At 46.0% G+C, this 21,647-nt stretch overlaps 1 pseudogene; it reads right to left on the reverse strand.

The window, feature by feature from the left end:
- Nucleotides 1-10,306: 10,306 nt before the first annotated feature.
- Nucleotides 10,307-12,414, reverse strand: LOC110202477 (rab GDP dissociation inhibitor beta pseudogene; annotated as a pseudogene).
- Between the last annotated feature and the right edge of the window lie 9,233 nt (nucleotides 12,415-21,647).

Here is a 21,647-nt window from a genome sequence, read left to right on the forward strand (position 1 = left end):
TTTTTATGAGCTCCTTGAGAACAGGGACTGTTTTGGTTTTTTTTCCCATCCCCTCCCACCCTTTTTTGTATCCACAGTATTCATGATCCCCTCAAGCTTTAACCCTCTCTCATAACACAAAAAGAAAGAAACAAACAAAAATACCTGTTAACACTTGACAGCACCTTACAATGTATACCACATTCTGTCCTAGTAATTTCCCACCTCTCTGCTCTGAGGAGGGAGGGATGTTTCATTACCTGTTCTATGGGACAATTTTAATTTCTTCAGTTCCTCAGAATCTCATTCCCTTAGAATGAGTTTTTCATTTATTTCACTAATTATTTCAATAATATTCCATCATAATGATGTTCCATAGCTTGTTTAGCCATTCGTCAATTCATTCTTTATCTTTATTCATTATTTCTTTGAATTTCACCTTCAAGAAATTTGAGAATTGTAGCAATCCAAAAGAAGTTTCAGCCAAAATAACTTCCCGTTATTCCCGATCTTACAGATAATTCACTAGGAGAACCAATTAGTTCTTTCTTTAAGCAACAGAAGTACTTTATCACCTGAAGACAAGCATTGCTAATCGTATTAGACAGAAGTTAATTTCTAGGTAACTAGCCTCCCAGCAGCCCACATGTCACCCAGGGTAGCCGCCTCCTTATTTACAACAGCACTGCAAGTGTGATTTGTTATGTTTGGAGACTAATGCACATGAAAGGCCCCGTCACCTTCAAATGATGGGCCTACTTTGTTTGGGAAGTTCGAATTCTGGAGCATCTGAGCCCTAAAGCACACTGAAGTGAGCTGTCTTCCTTGAAAAGCTCAGTGTCATTTATCTTCAAGATTAGAATTTGACTGAATTTCTGTTGTTATCACTAGGCCGTATTTTCTTTTCCATTCTCAATTCAGTTAAGAACTACTGAAAAGGTTCTCTCAAGAGGTAAATTACTGTTTAGCAATAACACTAGTAAATTGCAGAGCTAAAAAAACTCACATTATATTCATAGACAAAGGAAGACTTGTTCTGGTTTGGTTTGGTTTATTTAATTGTATTTGTTAAAATGCTTTCTGGACACTTCTTTTATGCCATACTGAAATTTCATCTGAATCCTCCTTTTCTCATCAGGGTTTACCAATTTGGCCTATTAGTCCTACTGATGAAAAAGAATTCCAAGCTAGGGAAGAGGTCTGGAGAAAATAGGATGAAGTTCAAGGCAAAATTGGAGAAGAAATAGAAGAAGAATGGGAATCAATATAACATTTGAAAGTTTGCTAAGTACATAAATCTTAAAGCATTATCTAAATGGAAGCTTTCATTATTATTTTTCTTACATTCCCACCTCAAACATTTACTAGCTGTATGATCTCAGATAAGTCATTAACCTGTGTTTGCCTCAGTTTCCTGAACTGTTAAATGGGGATAATAATAGTACCTACCTTACAGAGTTGTTGTGAGAATCAAATGAGATAACATTTGTAAGACACTTAGCACAGTGTCTGAAACATAGGAGGTACTATATACATGCTAGTGATCAGTATTATTATTATTAAGACCAGGACCAATGTGTAGAGAGTTCTAGATATGTAGCAAGAAGCTGTCCCCTCATCTGTAGCCTAGAGGATGTTGTGTAGTTCAAAGGGAGGCAGAATATACATCTCTCGCCCTCTTCTCCTCTCACTCTTCTCCAAGGGGGACTTTAATTACTACCAGGAGGGGAAACAGGAAGTTGGGGCCATGGCCACTCTGTTCTTCTCAGAGAGAGAGGGTATCTGGGTAGAATTTTATCTATCTGTTCCCTTAAATATTGTTAGTCTAGTGGATATGATTGGGTTCAATCTAACTTCCAATTACTCTGTCATTATTAGGAGGAAGAAGGATATTGAAGCTCTCTATAGAAGGCTTGACCCCTTTCCCAACAAATACCAGTTTCTCAATGACTATAAAAAGAGAATAGCAAAAAATATTACCTACATCAGTAGCAAAACATAGATCAGAGAAGGTATACATTGGAGAACATATAGCAGATCATGCAGAATGAAGGAGCTCTCTCATTGAGAGTGACCTGGATCTCACATTGAGAGAGAACTGGATCTCACCCAGGGCAAGTTCCCTAAAATCTCTAGTCTATCAAGTTGGGGATAAGGACATGATGAAGACTAGCAGCTCCTCTCAGGTCTTCCCTGAGTCTTTCCCTTCAGCACCCTGCAACAGCATTGGCCTCTTCCAGGTTCCCTTATGAAGCTGGAAGTCAAGAGTGCCTGAAGCAGTCTGAAGAATTCTAGAGCTCGCCCATTCTTGCCAACTCCACTCCATCCCTCACTCAGGGAAGAGCTTCCATCTCCACCAATGAGGAGAAAGTCCCATGCCAATGGACTTTGGCACGGGGACTTCTCCTCTTCCTCCTTCTTCTTGCCATTATTCCTAGCTAACTGGAGATGGGCAGCCCTCTCTCATTCTGGGATCCCATCACTGATCTCTATTTAACTTCACTTCTATTTCTCAAAAACAACGATTCTTTTCCCTTTTCTGGATTAATTTACCATGCATGATCAGGAATATTTCACTTCCACGTTCATTTCCAATTGCTTGTGTTCACAGTTTTTCAACTTTCTGTTTTCTATTTTTTCGTAATGCCCATCTTCTCATGCTCACTTATTCAACAGAGAATATATTTTAAAATTAGGCTGCAATGAAGCTCCAGCACACCCAAAAAACGGCAAAGCAGGGCCAGAGAGACAATGGTTTGTCCCAACCTTGACTAGTTTGTCCCTATGAAGGCTAGGATGATAGGGGACTAGAAATCATGCTACTTTATGCTTCCTTGGGATTCCTTCAGAATTTCTCTTCAGTCACCTCCAGGGAACCCACATCTCATTCAGGGTATTCCCTAGGTCCCAGAAAAAGGTAACTTGCCTATAGTTACAACAGCAAACAGAGGCTGTGTCTGCTCAGTGATAACACTCTATTCCACAAGGCACCTGTGGCAATATCATGGTGTCAAGAGTAAAACTACTTGGCCCCAAATAACTTGTTTCAGAAAGAAAAAAAATTTAAATATGATGAAATAAACATCAGGCAGCTAGGTGGTATGAGAGTTAGAATTCTGAACTTCCAATCAGAAAGAATTGAGTTCAAACTGTACTTTAAATATTTACTAAGCTGTGTGGTCCTGGGTAAGCCAGTTATCCCCTCTCTGCCTAAATTTTGCCACCTATGAAACAGGGATAATAATACCATGGAGCTGTTCTGAGTGCCAAATGAGAGAAGACATGTAAAGTGCTAAATATAAGTGCTAGCTATCACTATTATTATTATTATTATTATTATTATTATTATTATTATTATGAACAAAGGTTCACCAATACAGAAGTAAGATTCCAGTTGTGAGAGGAAGCCACACCATTAAAAAAAAAACCCACTCTGTCCCTTCCTCCCTCCCACAAAAACAAAACAAAACGAACAAGGGGATGGGGGGGGCGGTTTGGAGTGGTTGGGCACTGCCCTACCTCTCTTACAAGGCTATAGATATGTATAATATATGTATAATGTTCATAAGATTATAGAGCTAGAAGGGGCTTGAGATGTCATCGCATTTTATAGACGAATGACTTTATCTCACCTTAAGATAATAAGATCAAAAAGTAGGGGTGGTGCAGCAACATTTGGGAGGTGAAGGTCAACGGGCACTGACACCTCCTGGGCCTGCTACTGGGAATCTGTGGAAAACACAACAGAAGTCACTATCTAGCCTTCAAGCTCACTTAATGAGTCTGAACTTTGTGCCTAAGACATGACTGTATACCACCAGCAAGTGCCTCCAAGTAAATGTACCTTGGGCCTCAGTGCCACAGGCCATGACATCACAGGGCACTCACTCAGCGTTGACTGGGGTGGCCCCAGGCCCCTTCCACCTCACTGGGGACATACAAGCATCACAGCTTCCATTGGTGCTCATAAGATGTCACCAAGGCAAACAACATTAACTCCTCTAGTAATGAAATGTCTTTTTTTTTTGGGGGGGGAATGGAATAGTTAAATTAAAAAGGTATGCAAGCAATCATAACCATACTGGATACCACCTCATGGGGATAATGATGGGCATAAATACAGCACTTGAAAGTTTACAAAGTACTCGAACCTCAAAGTGCTAGATAAAGGTAAGCTATCACGAGTAGCATAATATTCATGATTCCTGACTAGTCAAAGATGGGCAACCCTTCATTACTCTGCCACCGCTATCTACTACTATTCATTTTCTGTCTCTAAAAATTGACACTGAGCTGATCAAGGAAATGTATTTCAGTCCCCCAACTGTGAGATTCTGTGATTAGCCTTTCAAGTGATTGCAACAAGTTGGGGGTGGGGGTAGGAGCAATATCAGCCTGGGTCCAGAATACCATACGTTGTAGTGAGTGGGGAGTGTTGATGCTATCTTCAAGTTCCTAATGTCTGGCTAACAAAGATCCTCAAGTCATCCCAGAGAAAATCAAGCCTACACTAAACAGTAATATCAACATGTTGATGGTGATCTCCTTGGCCAATCTCCCTCACTCATAAATTGTTTTCAGGAGCCTATGAGGAAAGAGACTCAATGAGCAGAAAATATAATCTACAACCGTACTTGATCTTGGCCCTTCCTTCTCTGGGCTCCTGTGGTGAGGTGATATTATTTTGCCATGATAGCTAGTAGTGTCAGAGGCAGAATTCAATCTCAGATTTCAATATTTGCTCTGCTACTTACCATGGCTAACCTTGGGCAAGGTGCTTTAACCTTCAGAGTCTCAGTTTCCTCATTTACAAAATGAGAGATTTAGATTTGAGAACTCCTAACTTTTCTGGAGGCAGCTAGGTACCTCAGTGGATTAGAATACTGGGTTTAGAGTCAAGAAGACCTGAGTTCAGTTGTACACAGTAACAGCCACAATGTTTGATGACTAACTTTGACAGACTCACCTCCTCTCAGCAATGCAAGGATCCATGACAACTCCAAAGGACTCATGATGGAAAATGCCATCCACATCCAGAAAAAGAACTATGGAGTCTGAATGCAGATCAAAGCATATTATTTGATCTCTCCTTTTCGTTGTTGTTTTTTGTTTCTTCTTTCTCATGGTTTCTCCCATTGGTACTAATTCTTCTTTACAACATGACCAATGTGAAAATAGGTTCAATATAAATGTATATGTAGAGCATATATCAAATTGCATGCCACTGTGGGGTGGGGGGAGAGATGGGGAGAAAATTTGGAACTCAAAATCTCATGGAAGTGAATGTTGAAAACAAAAAACAAATAAATAAATTTTGAGGAAAAAGAAGACCTAAGTTCAAATCCAGCCTCAAATACTTACTTGCTGTGTGACCCTGGGTGAGTCACTTAACCTCTGTTTGCCTTAATGCACTGGAGAAGGAAATAGCAAACCACTTGAGTATCTTTGCCAAGAAAAACCATAGACACTATTGGCAGGCTATGGTCCATGGGGCCATGAAGAGTTAGACATCATTGACCAATTGAACAACAAACCACAACAAAGTTCCTTTCCAGATTGAAATCTAAGATCAAAATAAATGTAAGTTAGCTAACTATAATTGACAACAATCATTTCATAGCTAGCATACACAACCAAGTGAAAAGGCAATGTAAATTCTAGCTCCACAGCTGCAGCACAGAGGGAGAAGTCCAGAGCTTTAGGGAAAACAGATCAATGTGAATTAGGTCTCTCCTAAGAAAGCCCTTTGATTTTCAGATTCAATCCCTCCACCCAACCAGAGCCTATTTCAACACCCTTATCCATGTCAGTTTTCACTGCTACTGTATGTCCCATCAAGGAAGCCTTGCTTTCTTGCTTCTTGATCGCCTGATGTGTGAAAGTTGTTATTGCTCCACATTTGTGGTTGCTGATTTTCTCCTGTTAATGAAGTCTACCAAACCATTTAAGTAATAAGAAAATGTACCTTTCTCTTGGAGTTCTAATTTATTACAGCTACATAAATAATGAACATGGAATGAGGGATGAGAACTTAGGGATGGGCTGGAGGAGTGACAAAATATAGAATGCTGGGTAGGTCTGCTCCATGCAGAAACAGCTTAAAATTCTTCCTATCTCACCTTGTTTTGGCCCTCAAAAACTTCGAAAGTTGACTTGGTCATTAAGGAATTCAGCATATTTGCAATAGGTAAATTCCTCACTTAAAAATACACATTTCCCCCCTCATGTTTACCCCTCCCTTCTTCCCTTGTCTTGCCACTGGACTTCAATGACTCAGGAAGAGAGAGTGAGGCTGACAACTTTGTGTAGCTCTGCCTCACTTGAATCCAATTCACACTGGAGTCAAAACATCACCCTGTGATGTCACTGGTCCTCTTTGAAATGAAGGACAAACAACAACAGCAACATGTCTAAGTTTTCAGAAAGTGCTCTTTTGAGTGCCTTCATTTAGAGGCAGCCCTAAGTTATATGCAATAGTAATGCCTTTGGATATCTGCAGACAAGCACGATGGGTGCTTATACCTCCAAATATACAATTTATACGGGAACTTCAGTTACATGAAAAGCCCATTGCCAAGAGTCAAGAAACCTAGCATCTCATTCTTGATCTACAGTAGTATGATGATGGGAAAAGTGTTTCCCTTCTCTGGGCTACAACGTTCTCCTGTGGAAATGAGAAGGAACGTGGCACGGTGGATGGGGGGGCAATCTTGGCATCAGAAAGAGAGAGCTTTAAGTCTTGTGTCTGACACACACGAGCTGCTCTGGCTGCATGACCATGGGTAGCTTTCTAATATGTCACTTTATGCTTCAGCTGTCCTAATTCCTGGGAGTACCTTGTACTGCAGAAATCACAGATCTGGACTCCAAAACAAAACCAAATGTTTTTTTTAAAAAAAGCTGCAAGGGGTCAACCAGCCCAACCTCGTCATTTTATAGCTAAGAAAGATCCCTTTAGTGTTTCCTCATCTCTAAAACAGGGATAATAATATCTGTAGTTCATCTAGTGAGATAGTATAGTGTAGAGGGCCAGGACTTTAAGCTCTACAAAGTGCCTCATGAATGTTATCATTATTTGACCCTCTTCAAAACTTTCCTGTTACTATCAAGGGCACTGTCATACTCCCAGTCACTCAGGCCTGAAACCTCTGTGTCAGTTTCAACTCTTTACCGCTTCTCCACCCCCCCCCCAATTTAACCAATCTGTTGCCGAGTCTGAGTTGATTCTCTCTTTTTATTTATTTTTATTTTTTTTTTAGGGCAATTGGGGTTAAGTGACTTGCCCAGGGTCGCACAGCTAGTAAGACTCACGTGTTTGGTCTGAGGCCAGATTTTAACTCAGGTCCTTCCTGACTTCAGGGTCGGTGCTCTATCCACTGCGCCATCCAGCTACCCCTTGATTCTCTCTTCAAAATATCTCTCATACGTGTCCCTGTGAGTGGAGACTCACAGACATCACCCAGATAAAGGTCCTCATCATCTAATGCCTGAATAATATTGCAATAGCTTTCTGAATGGTTTCCCTGCCTCCACTCTCTCCCCACTCAGGAGTCAATCCTCTGCTCAGTTGCCAAAGTGATGTTTCTAAAATGCAGGTCTGACTATGTCACTTGCTACTCAGTCAACTCCCTTCAGGACCTTCAGGTACCTGTCTGAATCTACAGACAGTAGTTTCATCACTGCGGAATATTTCTTCAGTTACCCACATTAATCAAATCACAGGTCAAGACTTTCTCTCTGTATGTATGGATATGGATATGTATGTATGTGTGTGTATACACACACACACATGCGCACACACACACATATATATAAAATGTACCTTTAACTGGTAAATAAGGAGAACTCTCATAGTAACTATACTTTCTTCTAAGCATAATTTACATGAAATACTAACAGACTAACTAAAAGATGAAAGGATAGTAGCTTTAGGGCTGAAAAGACCTCAGGTCAACTAGTCTAACTCTCTCATTTAACAGATGAGGAAACTGAGGGCCAAAAAGGTGTTGTGACTTGCCCAAGGCAGGACAATATTGGCAGAGCCATGATTCAAATCCTGGTTTTCCAACCTCAAATCCAATGTTCTTTCTCCATTGTAACATGAAGTCTACAGTGCAATTATGTCACATTGATTAACTATAACAACTCCTCACATTTTATTTGATTCCAGCATTGATTGTGTATGTATTTAATAAGTGTATTGCCTGGTTGCATTAGACAGCACATGATAAAGATGTAAATAGACAGTAGGTATTTCTCCTTGGATACTGACAAACTACCAATCCTTCATGTTATGACTTCAATTCCTCCTTTTCTTCAGATCTAGCTCAGGTCCCCAACTTGTTATCTAGCTTTACGTTCACAATCACCTTACAATCAATATGGGGCAGATGGTATGCCCACTTTTCAAAGATGAACCCACTAGTTAAGTGATTCACTTACTAGCCAGTAAGAACCACAGCTTGAGTTAAAGTCTTTTAATTCCTATCTAAAATGCTTCCCCCTAAGCCCTACTAGGGAAGAAGAAGAATAACTCACATTGATACAGAGCTTTTTAAAGGTTTAAAAAGCTCTTTCTATACATTATTTCATTTGATTGCAACAACTTTATGAGGAAGATGCTGTTTGTCATCCCCATTTTACAGATGTCAAAAATTGAAACTGAGAGGGCTGACTTGCCCAGTGTCACACAGACAATAAGTGTCCCTAAGGAAGGATTTGAAACCAGAGTTTTCTAATTCTGAGTACATACTCTTCCCATACTCTACACCATAAAGGCTATTTGGAAGCCTTATATATTCCATGGTTTCCTTATTTCAGGTTTCAAATGATTTAATACCACAGCAGAAAGACAAAATTCTGTTACAAATTGATCATGTAAAAGAATTTGATAAATCACCTCCCATCCATGTGTCATGAAATTCCTGAATGCTGAATACAGCTAACTCTGAAAGTAATGCACTGAAATATATCTTGTATGTTAATGTAAAGCATAGATTTTGTACTGGCTTTGGCTAAAGAACTATTATTTGCTCTTTTTCATCTTTTACAAGTTGTCAGCCTAGAATGTTTTATTATCAATAGGAACCATATTAAGTTTAAGATTGTGGAAGGATGCCTGGTTTTCTTCATCCAAATCACTAGAAATACTATAAAACATGAATTGGTAGTCAATAACTCATAGTGCATCAAATTTGAGTCAAGTAATTGTCATTTACAAAAGTTAAATGTTTCTGCCAGAAGAAAAGCAAAAAACAAACAAAAAAACAAAAAAAAACCCATGCAACTGGTCTTTTAATGTATGAGATTATACTTCCTAGGAACAATTAATATGACCTGGGAATGTTGTAGAAGGAGGTTGATCATATTCTTCTGGACATCATTAAGAGAGTTGTAGTGTGGGAACCTTTAAACAAAATTCTTGTTTTAAAAAATCAGCTCTGGCATTTAGAATGTCAGGTATAAAATGCCTTAACAAAAACAGTATTATGGATGTGATGGGAAATTGGTAAAAGGGTGGTTATAAAAGATCCCACCATCCTGATGGAATTCCCAGTGTGCTACTGAAGTACAGATAAGAACTTTAAGTGAGATCTTAGTTCGGAATATGATGAACAATTTTAAGAACACTAACTACTGTAACTAACTAGTTTCAACCATATCAGCTATTTTAAAGTATCATAGATCATCATCTGAGAGAGAGTGACCTCTTAAGGAAAGAGCTAGAAGTTACTTAAAGCTGAGGAGAAAGGTGAAGGGAACAAGTGCCCAAGCCCCAAGGGATTCAAACTCAGAGACCAGCAGTATTTTTTTTTGGTGTAGAAAAAAATGGATATAGTTAAGTTGAACAAGATATGTAAGTAATCTGAACATATTGAACAACATTCCACCTTTAATAATGACTTTTTTAAAGGGAGAAATTAAAGATTAAATTAAATTTTATTAATTTACTGGTTGTTTATTAATTACTAGTTAATTTTATTAATTACTGGTTAAGTATTACTTCAATCTTTCAAAGATTGGATAAAGAATCATTATCCTAATATATATATATATGAGGAACTGGAAGACTGAGAGGCTGACTTATGTTTGAGGAGAAGAATTTGAACATGCAGTCTTCCATACACTTTGGGGCAAGATTGGGACTAGGCACCCCTTCTAAGGGACTAGGGGGTTGGGGAAATGGGGAGTTGGAGGATAATGTTCACTCCAACTCTTGAAAGATAAAAGCATTTCACATAAGAACAGATTTCCATGTTTCCTCGGGGGAGTTGCTTTATTTATCAGATATTCAAATTTCTCCCATATTCATAGCAGGTTGGTAATTTTCTCCCCCTATAAGATGGTCTAGAGTGTTTTAGTCAAATTTCAGTTCGAATCCCGTCATCTTTCTATAGATCTCCTTTATATCGTGGCAGGCGCTCTCAAAGTGGACCGTAGCATCGTAGCTGGTCGTTACAAAGATCTGACTTTTGGTCCCTGAGTCATTAGGCATGTGGAGGTCACTTACGAAAAAGAATTGTTGCTCAATAGGCTCCAGGAGCTCCAGAGCCAGCTGGATTTCTTTTTCGGGGTTGTGCTCACCAAGGCAATGTATTTGCCCTGTGCAGCCACGTTGTGTACGAATGACGTGAGGAAGATATAGATGTCTGATCTGCGGTTTGTCTGGGTGGAAGGGATGATGATGAGTCCCGAGTTGGCCCCATTGGTGTTTCTAATGGGATGCCCAAGAATGCAGGTGGCCCTGATGACCTGACCGACCTTGCAGACCCAGTCTGGCGCATAGCTGGGATCGCAAATCAGTTGCTTGCACCTGGCGATCCGATCCCCTGACCTGATGCCCACCACTCGGCCGTCCCTGATGAGTATCTCGTCCACCGGTTGGTTCATTAAGAAAACGCCCCCTCGGCTGGAGGTCAGCCGGCTGAAGGCCTGCGCCAGCTCTCCGATTCCGCAGCGTGGATAGGGGTACGGACTCTTCCCGTTCTTGGCCTGGGATAACGCGTACAGTTGGATCTTCTCCAGGGTCTCCAGGCAGGGGTGGTCCAGATAGCTGTTGGTATGACTTAGGGCCAGGGCGTGTCCAGCAAAGTCCCTGGCACCTTGGCTCAGTGCGAATCTCTGGAAGAGATCTTTGACGGTCATCTTCCGGGGATCCATCCCTGCGTATGTGTGGGGGTCCTGCTTGTTGAAGTGAAGGGCGTACATGAAGAACTTGCGGAATCGGCGTTTCTCGAAGAGCCCCATCAGCCCGGAGGTCAGGGCCTCAGTCTTGGTCGAGGGCACTTGGTAAATCCGGTTGCTCTTGTACAGGAAGCCGGCGTCCACCACGAGGAAGTCCAGGAAGCGCAGAGCATCCAAGTGGGTCAGGATTTTCATCAGCTGCCCGCAGGCCATCAGGAACTTGGGCAGCAGGTCCACCTTCCAGGAGTGCCCACGGCCCATGGTGGCAGGGGGCGAGCTGGGCACGTTGAAGTGGCGGTAGGTGATGTTTAGCGGGCTCAGCGAGGCGCTGTCACCGCCGTGCTGGGCGCTGCGGTCCAGGTGAAGCACCTTCTTTCCGAGCGAGGCCAGGAGGCTCCCAAGGGCGCACTCCTTAAGCCCGGTGCCGAGGATGATGACATCATAGTCGTTATTCATGGTGTTGCAGAGGTGGGGCTGAAGAAGAAGACCAGGAGCCACAGCAGGAATAAGGAGAGGATGGAGGTGAGGAGTAATCGACGTGCAGAGAAGAGGAGGAGAAGGATGACGGGGACGAGGAGGAGAAGGACGACGGAGGCACCGGAGACGACGAGGAGGACGAGGAGGATGAGGAGGATGAGAAAAACAACGAGGCCGGGCGTGCCGAAGAGGGCAAGGAGGGCGAGGAGGGCGAGGGTGATGAGGAAGGCGAGGAGAGGCGACAGTGTTGAAGGACGAGGAAGACGAGGACGAGGACGACAACCACAGGGACGATGAGGACGACAACAGGGACGACGAAGATGACGATGAGATGGTGGTGGAGGTGACGCAGGTGGTGGCCAGGAGCAAAGAAAAGCAGGGCTTGATATGCAGGGAGAGGAGCAGCAGGTACACAAAGAGGAAGAAAAAGAGGAGAAGGGAGGAAAGCAGCGCGGGGATGAAGACTAAGATGGAGGCGAACACTAGGGCAGAGATGGAGGCGAAGGCCGAAGAGAAGATGGAGGAAGAGATGATGAAGATGGAGGTGGATGAGGAAGAGAAACTGATGGAGCCAAAGCTGGAGGTGGAAGAGAAAAGGATGGAGCAGGAGACAGATCCGAAGGTGGGAGCGAAAAGGATGGAGCTAGAGGAGACAGAAGTGGAGGCGAAGGCTGAAGCGGTCCAGGTGAGCGAAGCTACGCTGCGGCGATCTCAGAGCCGGCTACTGACAGAGAGCTGGCTGGCATAGGTGGTTCTCATGCCAGAAGGAGAAACGGAATGGAGAGAAGGTCCCCCCGCATCAGCATATAAAGACCCTGGTTACCAAGGACGCTCCCCGGTTGCTAGGGCCCGGCACAAGGCCAGTATTATGCATGCAGTACTCCTAGGCAAGGCCCAATGAGGGAGGAAGGTGCCTGTTGCCAAGCAGTTGCTATGGCCTGTAACCACTGGCGGAGGGCACAGAGGGGAAGTTTAATAAAAGTTTCCAGTTAATTATTAGAAACAATCTCCCTGCACCACACTGCCCTCCTTAGCTGGAGGCAGCATCTATGCCTTTTAAGTTTCCATCTCCTTTCTCAGGCTTTCCCTGAGGAGACTGACTGCCTCTGCTTAGGTGCTTAGCCTGCACTTAAGACAGGGAAGTTGCTAGCTGGTCAATCACTTTTAGCCAAAGGCTAAAAACAGACATACCAGCCAAATATTTGGAAACCTCAAGTTTTGGCCACTTAGTTATCCCTCTAGCCCCTTCCCCCTTAAATAAATAAAATTAGAATTCTTTATTAAAATAGTTGAGAAGAGGCCTCACTTAGTGGAGGGAGGGCTGGCAAGAGGACAACCTGGTTTCCAAACCTACCTGTGATGCTTATTTGAGCTCTTGGTGCTCCAGACAACTCACTTGACAAGACTATAAAGTATAGGCAGGTGCTCATCTGCCTCACTGAAGGGAGACACTTGGAGTTTCCTGAACTGTTGACATTACAGGCTCTACGTGCCCCCCTCCACCCCCATCCAAAATTAAGCAACATTAATAAGTGAACTAGTACTAAAGGAGCAGGGTTTTAAAAGAAAAAAGTGGAGAGACAGTGAGTTCTATTCTCCAGCCCTTCAATGTTACCAGTAGCCACTCAGTTCCAGCCACATGAAACCTGCTTTGGTCCCTAGGTCTGAAGTAAAAAAGACTTCTTTCAAGTCATTAGATGCCTGTGCCGAGAGGCAGCTAGATGACTCAGTGGAGAGAGTACTGGACCTGGAGTCAGGAAGACTGAGTTCAAGTCACTTAACCTCTGTTGCCTTAATCCACTGGAGAAGGAAATGGCAAACCACTCTAGTATCTTTGCCAAGAAAACCCCATGGACCCCACTGGCATGTTATGGCCCATGAGGTCATGAAGAGTCAGATACAATTGAACCACAAAAGTGCCAGGCTCTGTGCTGTGTGCCCTGAGGATACAAAGAAAGGCAAAAAGAGTACCTGCCCTCAGGGAGCTTACAATCTAACACAGAGAGACTACACACACCTAACTACATATAAACAGGGTAAACTGGAGGTAATCCACATGAGGAAGACACTAGCATTAAGAAGGATCAAGAAAGGCAGGAATGAGGCACAGGTGAGGAGGGACAGAATTCCTGGTATGGAGGATGGCCAGCCAAACACTCAGGTAGGAGATGCAGTGCCCTGTGCTAAAAACAGAAAGGAAGCCTCTGGCACTGGATCTCAGAATGCTAAGTCAGTTTAAATTCTTGTCTTCAAATCAGGCCCCCTGCTGGGCAAAGTCATTCCCCACCCAAGCCCTCCTTAGGCCTCTTACTTGGCAAAGTTAGGGCCCCCCAACCCCTCCTTAGGCCCTTCCAGCTGGGCAGTCACCCCCAACCACTCCTCAGGCCCCATTCAAGGCAAAATTAGCCCCTCCAAAATGCCCTCAGGCCCCCTGTTGGGCAAAGTTAGTCTTCCAACCCCTCCTCAGGCCCCTTGCTGAGCAAAGTTAGGCCTCCCCCCAACACTTCCTCCTCAAGCCCCCTGGCTGGGCAAAGTCACCCTCCCAAACCCACATGAGGAGCTGCCTAGAATGGGCAAGGTTAGGCCCCCAATCTGTCCTCAGGGCCCCTGCTGGACAAAGTTAGCCCCCCCAAACCCTCCTCAGGCTCCCCTGCTGGACAAAGTCAGCCCTCCCAACCCTTCCTCAGTTCCCTGCTGAGCATAGCCACTCCCACTCACTCCAGAGGGCCCCCTGCTGGGCAGAGTTAGGCCCCCAACCACAATGCCTCCTCAGGCTGCCCTGCCCTACTGGGCAAGGTTACACACCCTCAATCTTCTTCAGGTACTCTGCTGCCCAAAGTGAGCCCCCTACTCCCCTAAGGCCCTTCTGGGCAAAATTAGCCCCTCCAACACTTCTTCAGGCCCCCTTGCTGGGCAAAGTTAGTCTTCCAAACATTTCCTCAGGACTCCCTTCTAGGCAAAGTCACAGCCAATCCCACCTCAAGCTCACCTGCCAGACAAAGTTAGCCCCCCCAAAAACTCCTTAGATCCCTTTTCTGAGCAAAGTCACACCCTAACCCACCTAAGGACCCCTGTTGCCCAAAGTGAGCCCTCCACTCCACTAAGGTCCTCTGCTAGGCAAAGTCATCCTCCAACCCCTCTTCAGGCTCCCCTGAAGAACAAGGTCACCCCCCAACCCCTCTCAAGCTCCCTGCTGCCTAGAGTGAGCCCCCCACTCCCCTAAGGACTCCTGCTGGAAAAAGGTAGCCCTCCCAACCTTTCCTCAGTTCCCTGCTGGGCAAAGCCACTTCCAGCCACTCCAGAGGCACCCCTTGCTGGGCAGAGTGAGGCGCCCGCCTCACCCCAACGCCTCCTTAGGCCACCCTTTTGGGCAAGGTTATACACCTCCAACCCTCCTCAGGTGCTCTGATGACCAAAGTAAGGCCCCTTCTGGGCAAAGTTAGCCCCTCTAACACCACCTTAGGTGTGCCCCTGCTGAGCAAAGCCACCCTCCATCCCTTCCTCAGGCTCCCTGGTGGACAAAGTTAGCCCCCCAGTCCCTCCTTAGGCCCCCCTGCTAGGCAAAGTTAGCTCCCCCAACCCTTCCTCAGGCACCCCCCCCAACTAGGCAAAGTCACCACCCCCCTTACCTAAAGATCCAGGGTTTCTGAAATACTAATGACACCATTACAGTATTACTGATGAACCTAATTCTTCCAACTTAACAAAAGACAGGCCCTCCTCCCAAAATCCTGAGGACAAAAAGTCCCAACTGGAGGAAGCCATCTCCAGGCCTTAGCCTGCCTAGCCTCTACAGACCCCAGCCCTGCTCTTTTTGCTGCCCAAGAAGCTGAAAGACCCCTGGGCCTCATTTTGTGCCTCTACCCTGATTCCCCTCTATGGTATCTTTGGAGCAGGCAAAGTCTTTTCCTAGGTGCATCCCCAGCCCGTAGCATCATGTTTGATCATCGATCAATGCTCTTCCTTTCGTTCTTCCATGCCTGCATTAGCCTTCAGAGGTCTCAAAAATTTTCTCCAGCCAGCCTCTGGTTTACACACTGGACTCAGGAGGCCCCAGGAACAATAAAGACCCCTTATAGATGTACCAACATGGAGAGTCAGAACAGGTTAGTTGTACAGCAGCTGGGCCAACCCACCACTGGACAGTGGGACCCCAAGGATTAGCAGTAAGGCACAATGGCCAGGGCCCAAGGAGAGGACCACTGGCTACCCTCCAAACTGTCTCAGCTGACTTAGCAGCCCCTGGGAGAGGGCTTGAGAGTGAAGATGCCATGATAAGTACATATGGGGTGGGAAAGGAGAGAAGAGGTCACCAAAGAGAAAGGGGGGACCTAGAAGGGATGATAAGGTCAAGCTGGGTCAAAGGGCTGACTGGGAGTCTCTGGGAAGGCAGGAGAATCAGGGAAGGGGGAAAAGCAGATGAAAAGGAGACAGGCTGCTTCCTTGGACAACCCTGGGCTTCTGTTCAGAGCTGAACTCCTCCTTGTCCATTCCTTCAAGAGGACACAAGTGAGACTTTTCAAGGGGCCAGTGCTGTGGAATTCTTGAACCTTACAGTGGGATCAAATGCTCTAGGAAGAGATAAAGGGTTAGATCTCATGGGAGAAATGGAATAAATATGTGTTGGCCCACTCGTGTCTGGCATGGACCCTTCAGGCCAAGTTAACACAGTCAGCGCTTTGTGGGGAGAGGACAGGAGGGCAGCCAGTGACCTACAGAAGCCCCCTTCCCAAAAGAACAAGAGGGCTGAATCTGAAGCGTGAGGGAGGACAGAAGAAAGAGGCTCCTTGACTGAGAAGAGGCTCCTGAGGTTAGTGCCAATCCTCTAGAAACCACAGTCAGTGGGAAGGGGACCCAGGGGCAGGCCTGGACTTACAAAAACCTGACTTAAAACCCACCTTCCCGTAAAAAGGACTGCTTCTGCCCTTCACTTGCCCTGACTCTGGGCATACCTGCCCTCTCACCAGCTGTACTCCCCCAGGCCTGTGCACTCAAGAGCAATCAGCCTCCCTTCCCAGGTTAAAATAGTCAGGAGCCCTGGGTTCTGGTGTCAGCTCTGATGCTAGCTGTCACTGGTCCCTTCTGTGGGCCTCAGCCTCCTCCCCTGTAAGATGGGGGGGGTTTTTTGTGTCAGGGACCCCTCCAATATTGGTGGAGCCCATGGACCCCTTCCTTGAACATTTTCAGTAATGCAAGGAAATGCTCGATTTTAGTTAGCAGCTGGTGAATACAAAAATGTAATTTTTTTTCCATCCAAGGTCCCCGATCAAGAACTCTGGACAAGGCGGTCTTTTAAAAGCCCCTCCAGCTCTGACCAGCTCTGATTCTAGTCAGTGGGATGAGAAGGCAGAGATGAGCAAACCAAGGACCAGAGGTCACAGGAAGCTTTGCTTCATTCTGTGGTCACCTTCCTAACCCCACCCACCCCCTTAACACACACACACACACACACACACACACACACACACTTCCAAAATGCACATAAATGATTCTGAAGTGGACCAGGTATAAAAGTGGGCTGGATCAGGAAAATATCTTTTGGGAAAATGACTCCAAAGCCATGCTCTAGTGAAAGTGTATTAGTGAAATGGTCTCTGTCTCTGCCCTTATATGTGGAAGGTAGCTGGGCAAGGTTTTGAAAAGCACATGGAACTTGGAATCATACATGGTTCAGAAGATGAAGTTATGGTTTTGAGATTGTGTGACCTTGGGCCACTAGCTTCCCCTCTCCAGGCCTTAGTTGCTCCATTTGCCAAATTAGAGATTGAGAGGCATGGTGGGAAAAGGGCTGGTCGTGGGGTCAGGCCCAGAAGACCTTGGTTCAAATACTGCCTCTGACACCCACTGCCTCGGGGACCCTGGGAAAGTCAGGGAACTATTCACTCCCCAGGGCACATCTGTAAAGGTTGAGGGATGAAATAATACCTGTGGACCCTTCCTTCTCTACTCCCTAAAAGAATGAGAGAGTGAGACTAGGAGAGACCATGAAAGTGACTTCTGGCCCTAATCAAACCCAAGCTAATTCTGAAGATTCATGATTGGGGAGGGGGGCGCTGTGCGCAACTCAGGCTCACAGGGTCAAAGAACTTCTACTAGAAGGTCCCTTCTAAGGCTGCTTGGCCCAACCCCCTCATTGAACAGATGAACCTAAGAACCAGAAGAGGGAAAATCTCCATTTTGCCTGGCTCACCCAGGTATCAAATGGCAAGGCCACAATTTGAACACAGGCTCACTGACTCCCAAGCCAGCAAGCTGTTGCCAAGGATGACATCACTAATTCCACCAACTGTTACAGCAGAGGAGTAAGAAAAAAAGGAGAAAGAAGAGGGAAAGGGAAAGGAGGGAGGAAAGGGAAAGAGGAGGAGAGGAAAGATGGGGTGGGGAGGGAAAGAAAGAAGAGGGGAGGGAAAGGGGGAGAGAAGAAAAGGAGAACAGGGGAAGAAGAAAGAAGAGGTGGGAAGGGAAAAGTAGAGGAAAAGAAAGGAGAACAGAGGGAGAGGAAAGAAAGAGAGGGGAGGGAAAGAGGGAGAGAAAGAAAGGAGAACAAGGGGAGGGGAAAGGAGGGTGGAGCAGGGGAAAAGAGGAGGGAAGGGAAAGTGAGAGATAAGGAAAGGAGAGCAGAAGGAGAAGGGAGAAGAGGTAGGAAAGGAAAAGTGGAGGGAAAGAAAGGAGAACAGAGGGAGAAGAAAGAAGAGGCAGGGAGGGAAAAGGAGAGGAAAGGAGAACAGAGGGAGAAGAAAGAAGAGGTGGGGAAGGGAAGGAAGAGGAGATGTGGGCAAGGAAAGCATGAAGGAGGGTCAAGGGGAAGGAAAGGAGCATAGGATCATAAATTTAGAGATGGAAGGAACGTCAGAGACCTTCTAGTCCAAATCCCTTCTTTTATAAAAGATGGAAAAGAAGCCCAAGAAAGTTAAATGACTTGCTCAGGTTCACACAGGTAGTAAAAACCAAAGATGGAATTTGAACTCGTCCTCTGACTTCAGAGCCTCTGCTTTTTCCACTCTGGGGTTCTCTGCCTCTTGTGATCCCTAAGAGGAGAGGGGAGGGGAAAGGCAAGGAAAGGGCTAGGGAAAGGTTGAAGGAGGCAGGGAAGAAGAAAGGGTGGAGGAGAAGAAGGCAATAGGGGGAAGAAGAGGAGAAGGCTGGAGAGGGGAGGGAAGGAGAGGAGAAAGGGGAGGAGAAAGCTAAAGAGGAGAGGGGGGAGGGGGAGGAGAAGACTGGAGAGAGGAGGGGGAGGAGAGATCATAAGATAAACTTGGAGCTGGAGGGGAGCACGAAGACCACAGTCCAGCCTCCCCTTCCTCCTTTTATAGGAGATGAAACTGAAGCCCTGGAAATTAAAGTGATTTCCCAAGGATGATACAGGTTGCAAACTCAAAGACTGGATTTGAACCCAAGTCCTCTGACTCCCAAGGCTCTGATCTTTCCTCCAGGGAACCTCACATCCACTTAAGAAGAGGAGAGACAGGACTGGGGGAAAGAGGAGAAATTTGGGAGCAGGGGCTAAGAGGGAAGTGTAGGAAGGGAAGGCAGAGGAAAAGGTGAGGAATTGGAGGCAGAGGAGAGGGAAAGGTGGGAGAAGAGAGTTTAGGGGCTGGCTAAGGAGAGGACAGGAGGGGAGTGACAAGGTGGTGAGAAGAAGGGATGGGTTTGGGGAGGAAAAGAAGAGTATGAGGAATGGAGGAAGATAGGAAAGGGGAGAAAAGGAGGACTAGAAAGGAGGTGGAGAAATGAGAGTGTAAGAAAAGGTGGGAGGAGAGAGAAGGAAAGGGGAGCGGGGAGGGAAACGTACAGGATGAGCAAAGAAGTCTAGGCCAGAGGCTGCACAGCTCTGAGGCTCTGACCACCCAACCATATGGCCCCTGTGCAGAGGGAGTATTGTGAGGTTGTCTTTCCTTTCTAAGTTTCAGTGTGGGAGAGGAAAGAAGAGGGGGACGTGACTTGGAGGTCACTGAAAAGGGGCGTGGTGGCCTGGAGCACCTGGCCAGGTAAGAGGAAGGAAGGCTCACCAACCAGAGTCCAGGATGACAGGGGTGGGAACGGGGGCAGGCTTGTATGCATAAACACCTGACTTAAAACCCACCTCCTCCTATAAGGGGCTGCTCTGCCCTTCACCTGCTCTGATTCTGGGAACACCTGCCCTCCTACCAGCTGTCCTCCCCCAGGTCTGTGAACTAGAGCAAGTAGCCTCCCTCCCCAGGTTAGAATATTCCAGAGCCCTGGGTTCTGGTGTCAGCTCTGCTGCTAACTGTCACTGGTCCCTTCCCTGGGCCTCAGCCTCCTCCCCTGGAAAAGGAGGGCACTGGGCTAGGTGGCATCTAAAGGGCCCTTCAGCTCTGACAGCCTGGGATTCCAGCCTTGGCTGAGGCTCAGGGGAGAGAATGCAGAGATGATGAAGCCAGGAGCAGGAAGGCACAGGGACCATCTGGCTTTGCTTCCTTCCATGGACACTTTCCTGACTCTCATCCCACCCATTTTTTCCCTAGATCCTAGAGGAAGCCAGGTGTGAGAGTGGGATGGATCAGAAAAAAAAAATCCATTGGGAAAAAAACTCCAAAGTCAAGGGCTACTGAAAGTGTGTCAGTAAAGTCACCTCTGTCTATGCAAAGGGCACAGTGGCTTGTGTATGTGGAAGGCAGCATGGTGAGGTAGAAAAGAGCATGGGTGGGATGATGGTTCACGGGCCCTGGATTTGATACCCAATTTTCCCCACGAAATTCCCTGTGTGACCTCTCACCTCCCCCAAGCTACTCTCTCAGAGTTTACAGAACTGATAAATTGTACGTCTGCAGAGGCTGAGGGATGAACTTCTACATCTGGCCCCTCTCCTGCTCTCACAATATGGGAGCTGGACTAGGTGAGACTGCCAAGGATTATCCTGGAGGAAAGGGGTGTAAGGTAAGGTGATAGGAGGGGTTGGGAAAGGGGGAAGAAAGGACAGCATGAGGAGGGGGAAGGGGAAGAGTATATCACAGGATCATAAAGTGAAATCTCTGAGGGCCCACAGAGTCCACCAGTCCAACAGCAATGAAACCGAAGGCCAGGAAAGTTCAGTGACTTGTCTGATATTACAAATGTGATAAATCAAAGATGCTATTTGGTCCCAGGTCCTCTGACTCCCAAGGCGCTGCCCTTTTCACTTATGGAATCTGCCTCCCATACTACTTAGAGGTAAAGGAGTAGAGGGGTCAGGAAACAGTTGGTAACAGGGCAGCTAGGCGGCCCAGTGGGTAGAACACCTGCCCTGGAGTCAGGAGGACCTGAGTTCAAATCCGGCCTCAGACACTTGATACTTACTAGCTGTGTGACCCTGGGAAAGTCACTTAACCCCATTGCCTAGGGGAAAAAAAGAGTTGGTAATACGAGGAGAAAGAGAAGAATGATGGTAGGATGGGGGGAGCAGACCTGAGAAAAAGATGGGGAAAAGAAGGAGAGGACATGGCCGGGAAAGGGGAGAGGAGAGGGAGGAAATGCAGGAGAGGGAAGGGGAAGGGGGTACACTGATAGCTGGAAGGGGTCTCAGGGACCATCTAGTCCAACAGTCTCATTTCATGGAAGATGGATGTAAAGGGCAGCAAAGTTAAGTGATTTACACTGGGTCACACTGGGGTAAGAACCAAAGCTAGGATTTGAATCCAGGTCCACTGTTCTTTCTCCTAAAGGACTCTGCTTCCTCTGATTGGGGGGAGGGGGGAGGAGTCAAAGTAGGGGGTGGAGTGAGAAGGAAAAGGGGTGGGGGAAGGGGAGAAGTGCAGGAGAGAATCATAGCATGAGATATCTGAAGCTGGAAGGGATCTTGGGACCATCTAATCCAACCCTTTCCTTTTATAGAAGATGCCACTGAACCTCATGAAAATTAACTGACTTGTCCAAGGTGACACAGGTAATTAGGTGGGATTGGAAAAGGAGTGGGGAGAAAAGAGGGTGGGGAAAGGGAGAAAAAGAGTAGGAGCAAAAAGGAGGAGGTGGGAGGTGGAGGAGGGGCTGAGACTGGGAAAAGGTCTGGG

Source organism: Phascolarctos cinereus, unplaced genomic scaffold (genome assembly GCF_003287225.1).
Source record: "Phascolarctos cinereus isolate Bilbo 61053 unplaced genomic scaffold, phaCin_HiC Scaffold_8;HRSCAF=390, whole genome shotgun sequence".
Lineage (NCBI taxonomy): Eukaryota > Metazoa > Chordata > Mammalia > Diprotodontia > Phascolarctidae > Phascolarctos > Phascolarctos cinereus.